Source organism: Theobroma umbraticum, unplaced genomic scaffold (assembly GCF_002168275.2).
Source record: "Theobroma umbraticum cultivar Fairchild unplaced genomic scaffold, ASM216827v3 scaffold_56.0, whole genome shotgun sequence".
Classification (NCBI taxonomy): Eukaryota; Viridiplantae; Streptophyta; class Magnoliopsida; order Malvales; family Malvaceae; genus Theobroma; species Theobroma umbraticum.
This window is the reverse complement of record NW_018397256.1, coordinates 2,230,900-2,239,324: the sequence shown is the minus strand read 5'-3', so window position 1 is coordinate 2,239,324 and position 8,425 is coordinate 2,230,900.

The window sequence follows — 8,425 nt, the reverse complement described above, 5'->3', positions numbered from 1 at the left end:
TCAGAGGAACCAGTGAATCGTCCAAACCCCTTTTGAACTTGATTTGGGTATTAAAAATAGTACTTAAACCCACCCCATAACAATTATAAGGTACCCGAACACTATGTTATCGGGTTAGGTACCCATGAATACTCGGTTATCAAATACTCATTTACATCTCTGGACGAAATGATCCTTAAATAAGAGTTTCCTCGTTTGTCCATGTTGTTAGTGAAAAACGGATGGTAGATTATGCAAATATGAGGAATGGATGAATCGTAGTTAGCAATGGGAGATTGAGTTACGTCATCAATTATTTGGATGGGAAATTCATCACTACATGAATGTATATAGCTATTTCAGACAACACATTAAGTGAGGAATTAAATGATGGGATGATTTGGAAAGCTACAACGAGTGGTAAGCACTCCACTAATTTTTTTTTTCAGCTTGCACTTAACTCTCACTCTGTAAAAAATGAATTGTGGAAGAAGGTTTGGTTAGGTTTTGCTCGTTATAGAGTAGAGTTCTATGCATGGCAATTAATGTGGGAAATCGTAACGATAAAGGTTGAACATGTGAGGAGAACAAATTGAGGATGAATAGGCTATGTGTGTATTGTGCAAAAATAATCAAGAAATCGTCAGTCACCTATTTGTTGCATGCTATGAATTTTGGAAGATTTGGAATTTGGGGTGTTTAGAATAGAATGACTAAATACCCAAATAAACCTCTGAACTATATCAAAAAGGTCAATTAAGCTAATATACTTTTATTTGCTTTCAATTAAGTCCTTAAACTTTTATTGGGTTAAATAAGCCCTTTTTAGTAACTGTTAACAAATGAAAGTTAGTCAACGGTACAGTTGGCACTCTTATGCCACATCATTTACCACATGGCATGTTGACATGTCATTTTGATGATGTCAATGTCATGTGGCAAATGACCTAACAATAAAACTTTTCACCTAGGAATAGTGTGTTTATCTTTTTACTTTGTCACATGTCCAAAAATAATTAGGTAAAGAATTTGAAAAAAAATTAAAAAAATCAAACTAAGTCTTTATTCTCAATGTTTTATTTAAGGTTTTTGTTGAAAATTTAGTAAATTATCAAAAAAGACAAAAAAGCAAATCCCTAACAATGTGATTGCTTTGATGCAGCTTTTTTGGCTCTTTATATTAGATTAACAAATAAAGAGACGGGAAACAATAGGTTAGAGAACAACCTAGAACAATTTATTAACAAAAACACATTAAACACATTAAGTATATGATACTTGAATTAGGCGGCTTTATATTTAGAAGCATGTGCAGCTTTTAATCTTATACAATCCCATGATTCTTTTTTCCTTGTAGTAAATGGCCAAATCGGCCTATCTTCTTCTAGTTGTCTCGAAAATTTCACATTTGACTATTCTTTATTTACTTTCCTTTAGTCAAATATGAATCATTTTGCCATGAGTAAAAAAAATAATAATAATGGTAGTATAACTTAGAAAGAACAAAAGGAAAAAAAATATAATACTAGAAACAATCCATCAAACCTAGATAAGAAAAGGAATAAACTAATAAATAATGAAGGGCCTTCGATAGTTTATGGAGAAACCCCCCTCACATATCAATTAACAAAACATTCACTACTCAAAACCCAAAATGGAAATCACAAAGAAGTGTGAAATTGAAAACCTTTGTATGGTTTTAAGTCACATAAGAATACAACCCAACCCACCACCAAAAGTTAAAAAAAATGTGACTTTTTGATGAAGAAGATAAGAGAAAAACAAAGCTTGAAGTGTTGTTGAAATTTGCAGGAAATGAAAAAAGAAGTTGACAAAAAAAAGAATAATAGATTGACGAGTTTAATACTTGATTGACAAAACACAAAAAGAGAGAAAAATTTAGGGATTTGCTTTTTTGTCTTATTGGAACTTAGTTTTTTGTTTTTTTTCTTTCAAATTGCTCACCCAATTATTATCGGAACATGGTGTGGTACAATGGTAAACACACAATTCCTAGGTGGTAAGTTTTATTGCCATATCATCTATCACATAGCATTGATGTTATCAAAATGGCATGTCAACATGCAATGTGGTAGATGATGTGACATAAAAGTGCTAACTATACAGTTGACTAATGAATAGTTAGTAAGATAGCCTTATTTGATCAAAAATAAAAATTTGGTGACTTAATTGAATGTAATAAAGGTGTAGGGGCTTAATTAACTTTCTTGATATAGTTCAAGGGCTTATTTAGGTATTTAGTTGAATAAAATCTTAATTGGATGTCATCATATGACTCTCAATCTTTTTTCAAGGCTTGGCAATCTTTGTGTTACTGTGAGAAAAAAGCAAATTTTTTGGCTACTTGTGTTCTCTCTTAATACATGGTTGTTATAGTTGTTTTTGTGATGACTTAGTTTTCAATGGCAATGTGTGGGACACTTTTCAATTATATGATACTATTAAATTACGGATTACAATGTGGACAAAAGCCAAATGGTCGAATTTGGTTAATTCAATAGAGGACATACTCATAATTCTTAATATAGTAAAAAGTATCCAAATTGTTAAAATAGTAAGACTAGTTATATTGTAGAAAGCTCCTCTAGATGGTTAGGTTCAATTTAATGCTAATGGTGCATCATTTGAAACTTTAGGGAGGCAAGCATTGGTGGATTGTTATAGAATAGCAATAGAATAAATAAAATCTAGTTTTCAAAGTCAGTTGGACTGGGAGATTCCAATTTAGTTGAATTGTTAGTCCTTATAGACGCATTTCTCATTTTTACTAATCATATGAGAGACAATCAATCCAATCTTCAAATTGAAAGGGACTCAAAGAATGTAATATCCTAGACTGTTAATCTTGCCTAAGTAGCATAAAGGCTAAGAAAATGGTTAATACAAATGGAGTGTATGTAGGAAAAATTCCATTAATGGAAAATTACTCATGTTCTACGAAAAGCAAATTGTGAAGTCAATAAACTTGCAAATAAAGGCATACAAAGAAGTGTGGCGATACCACAAATAACCAAATAAATTATTATGTGGTATGTGGCTACGTGTCCAATATGGTTTTTGTAAAATGAATGGAAAATAAAGTTTAAGGTTGAGTTAGCTATTTAATTAAGAGGAAAGAGTGGAATCACAGTACCACTTGAGTAGAAGTAGAGTCATAATTGATGTTGTATAAAAGGATCAAATGTTGAATTGAAATTCAAAAAGAAATCAACTGATGTAGGACTCTTTAAGGTTTGAAAGAGTGTTGAGCAAAATTGGAGTAAGACTCTCCTACGGAAAGCTGTTTGTTCACCATGGACTCTAATGGAACATGAATTATATTTGGCTGTGGATTGTTAAAGTGCAAAAATGGACAGTAAGTAAGAAACAAATGAGCATTGGTTAGATTAGCTAGGAAATCATTCCAAGGTAGTTGGCCAAGACACAATATGTCTCTACTCAGATAGTATGATAGCAAAAAAAAAAAGAGAAAAAGTTAGGGATTTGCTTTTTTGTCTTTTTGGAACTTAAATTGATGTTTTCTATTTTTTTAAAAAAAAATTTCTTCAAATTCCTCACTTAGTTATTTTTGGACACATGGTGTGTTAAAAAATAAACACATAATTCCTATGTGGCAAGTTTTATTGCCACATCATCTATCACATGGTATTGACGTCATCAAAATGACATGTCAATAGGCAATGTGGTAGATGATGTGGCATAAAAGTGCCAACGGTACCGTTGACTGATGAAAGTAGTCAATAGTTAGTGAAAGTGTTAGGAATTTGAGAATATGGTGCCCTAGAAAGCAAGTATATTCTTATATTCATTTTCGTTCATTTATTTGTAATAAAAACACATTTTGATAATAAGACGAAGAGTTTGTTTTAAGTAAGCATTTCTTTTCTAATTATAAAGGTACCATGATTCTATTGAGATATTAAAATACATTTGTGTGAAGAATCATACAGAGAAGACATGTATTTTAATTGAATTTAAAAATTATTCACAACCATGTAATGAAGCTGGTCGCTTTATTATGTTAAGGTTATAATGTTTAGATTACTTCTGTTGTAAGGAATGTGATTCACTTCAAAAAATGATAAGTCTCAAATCATCGAAATAGTTGACTTCAAGTAAAAACACTATAATTTAAAATGGAAATACATGAGAATCAAGTTTAAGTTTAACCATTATTTAAACCTTGATCTCACACTTATGTATTTGCTTATGATAGAACCGAAATCTTGATGGACAGTGGCCTTGTCTTTTATCTCTTTTTAATCTTTGATATATCATGGGCTTGATTATCTTATAGCGTTGATTTAGATTTCATAAGTTGGGATTACAACTAAGGTGAACATTTAGGAACATACATCTAAAAAGTGGAGTTCATAGCATTAACCTTACTTCTAGTGTTTTCAAGAAGATTGGTGATTAATCTAAGTCCAGTGGATTAATGAAGTAGCTACTCATCATATCTTAATACTCAAAAGATTAGATCTAGAGTATTGGATTACCAATTGGATGAAATCTGAGATTAAAGGATAAAATTAACATAAATGGTAAAATGGTAATTTCACTTTTTTTGATTGTATTGTTATAAAGGTACACAACATGAGGTTTGCAATTGGACAACCAATATTAAATATTAATATTTGATTATCTCTTGTAATTGTAGTTAATTCAATAATGCAACCATGAATTTATGGTGGAGTAATTTCGTGGTTGTGAAAATTAAATATGATTTTGCAAACTTTGGATATCGTTTCGGCACATCAAGTTCATAGTTTTCATGGACAACAATATTCAATGAAGTTTATTGGCAAGCTATTTACATTCTCCTTTTCTCATTCCTAATGGAACTGGTAGTTCACTTGATTTTGCCATGAAACTACCCTTGAGTCACTTTTAATTGGCTATAAGGGCGGACAAAGGTCACAATGCAAGGCATGGGAAATTGTCTTTACTGTAGTTATAGAGCCATAATTCTTGTTCTCTTGGCAACAACACAAATAGTTTAGGACTGCCTCTCCAATGTAAGCATCTTGAGCATTATTATCCTTACATAATCCTTAGTGATTTCATGGTTAACAAATCAAAATTATCTTAATGAGATTAAGAATAATTTTAAGTTTATTAGAGCTTGAAATATCTACGTCTAAATAAATTCCTCACTTAGCTTCGTAAAATTTAACTTATTTAAGGTGGAATGCATATTTTATTTATTTGCTTAAATTAATGTTCAAAAATGGTAACTTTACATATAGTCTTAATTAAGACACACAAGAGTTATCTTAATTTCGACAAAGTACATATGTTGTCTTAATTAAGACGAGTTGTCTTAAATTAGACAATATTATGTATTGATTTAAGATAAGAGATGTATTAATTATATTATTTTATTTTTGGTAAGTCAAAAATTGCCTTAATGAATAAATTTTTTTAAGGCAAGAGTTGTCTTAAAATTAAAAATATTTATTAAGATAATTATTGTCTTGAGACAAAATAATATTGGAGGATTTTAATTATAATTAAAGAATTAAATAGTTTATTTTTTATGTATAATTAATTGTAATTTCTTGATAAATTATAAGATTAGATGTTTAACTAAGATTCTTTTATGTTATTACTAAATCTTTTTAATTAAAAATAGATAATAATGAATACAATAATTATTCAATAAGAAATCCTATTTTGACTTAGACATAATTATAATTAAATGAATAAATTGTTTATTATTTAATTATGATTTTAATAATTTTTGGACGAACTTGGTACAACTATAACACTATGGATAACCAACTTGGATTCTTGATAGGAATTTAATTTTAAATTCTTTAAAATAAAAAAGTCCTTGATGGAATATAATATTAAAAGGATGGCCGTACCTTATAAAAAAGAATAAAAAAAAAGAATTTTCTCACAAAAAGAAAATCTCTTGGTTGAACCTATTGTTGCAAATTCCCCATCTTTAAAATTCCCCATTTTCTTTAAGGTCTCTTTGATCTCTAATTTTGGTATTTTTTCTAGAGACCACTCACAAGAAAAATAACCATAACTTTAAAGAAGAGAAAGAGAGAAACAATTAAGTTACTATCTTCCACACTTTGTCCACTCATAAGTTAGTTTGGTTGGTTGAGAAATCAATCCTTGGTGTGATGATGAATTTACTACAATTCACTAAGAGGCAAGAATCAAGATTCTCACAAAAAAAAAGGTATGATTTCTTATACATCTTGATTCTTGAATTTTGATGTGATTGAATCGATTTGCTTGATGCATGATGCGAAATTCTGTTTGTGCATTTGGATTGCTTGCTTCGGTAATTAGAAAAATGTTGAAATCCATAGTTTACACAATCACATGCATGCACAAAAATCCAACTCTAACAAGGGGGCATTGACTCACAATAAAAGTTCAAAGGCTTAATTGAATGCAATAAAAGTTTAGGGGCCTAATTAACTTTGTGGATATAGTTCAATGGTTTAATTAGGTATTTAGCCGAATGGAATCTTAATTGGGTGTTATCATATGACGCTCAATCTTTTTTCATGGCTTAGAAATTGTTGTGTTATTGTGGAAAAAAGCAAAATGTTTGGCTACTTGCTTTTTATGCTATTAAATGGTTGCTATGGTTGTTTTGTAATGATCTAGCCAATGGCAAAGTGTGGGACACTCTTCAATTATATGATATTATTAAATTGTAGATTGCAGTGTGGGAAAAAGCCAAATGACCAAATCTAGTTAATTTGACTGAGGATATATTTAGAAGTTCTAATATCGAAAAAAGTATCCAGATTGTTAAAACGATAAGACCAATTGTATTGTGGGAAGCTCTTTCAGATGGTTGAGTTAAATTTAATATTGATGGTTCATCGTTTGGAACTATAGGGAAGGTAGGCTTTGGTGGCTTGTTACGAAATAACAATAAAATAATTACAATTAAATTTTTGAAGTAAGTTGGAATAGGATATTCCAATTTAGCTGACTTACTGGCCTTTAGATAGCATATCTCATTTTTACTAATTATATGAGAGACAATCAATCCAAGCTTTGTATTGAAAATCACTCAAAGAACATAGTATCCTAGATTAGTAATCTTGCAGAAACACCATGAAGGCTAAAAACTGGTTAATACAAATGGAGTGTATGCAAGAAAATCCATTATTGAAAAATCACTTACGTTCTGTAAGATGAAAATTGTGAAGCCTATAAACTTGCAAGGGAGGATGTACAAAGAAATATGGAGATGTTATAAATAATTGAATAAATTACTATCAGGTAAAAGGCTAAGTGTATAATATGATTTTTGTAAAATGAATTGAAGATAAAGTCTAAGGTTGAGTTGGCTATTTAATTAAGATAAGAGTGGAGTCATAGCACCATACGTGTAAAAGCATAGTCATAATTGACATTGTATATCTCACACAAGGATGGAAGATTGAATGAAAATTCTAAAAGAAATTGACTGATACGAAACTCTTTGAGGTTTGAAAGAGTACCAGGTGAAATTTGAGTAAGACTCTCTTGTTAGGAAATTGTTTGTTCACCATGGACTTTAATAGAATGTGAATTATATTTGGTCGTAGATTGTTAAGTACAGCAACAGACAACAAGCAAGAAACAAAGGAGCATTGATCGGATTAGCTAGAAATTCATTCCAAGTGTGTCGACCAGGACAAAAGATGTCTCTATTCAAGCAGCATGATAGCACATAGTAAGAAGGGCAAGTGTGAACGTATTCAGATATCCCCACAAGGTAAATGCTTGATCACTGTGGGGTTTGTTTAGGTTTTACTAATTTTTGTATTGAACAAACTACTAGCTAGTTTTTAGCTTTTGGATTTTGGCTTCAATAAAAGATAATTTTCAAAAAAGAAAAAGTTTATGCAATTTTATCTTTATTATCATACATATACATTTTAATTTAAAATATGTTACTCTCTTACTATTACTTAAAATACTTTTTGAAAATAACTAAATTTTGGTTTTTGTTTGTGTGATATGAAATTTCTATTTATTTTGATACATTTACATTAAGAATTTAAACAAGATAATTTCAATGATATGTATTTCTTTCTTTATTCTAATACATTTATGTTAATATTTTACAAATGTTAATTTTGTAGCATAAACATTTGTGTTATGAATATATGTGTGAATGCCCATTATATTATAATCTAAAAAGTTTAGACCAAGTCAAACAACCTAACAGTTCAAATACCAAAAATGCAATCTAATTTGAACTCTTAGATTTGATTATGTATATCTAGATTTGGATATAGATTAAATTAGATAAAGATTAAAATTTAAGAGGTTATTAGCCTATAAATAGGCTCCTTACGTTATTTGTAAACATACATTTGCATAAGATCTGTTTACTTTCTTTAAATACTTTCTCCCATAGTTGTTCTTTTAAGTTATATTTCAAAATATGTTATTA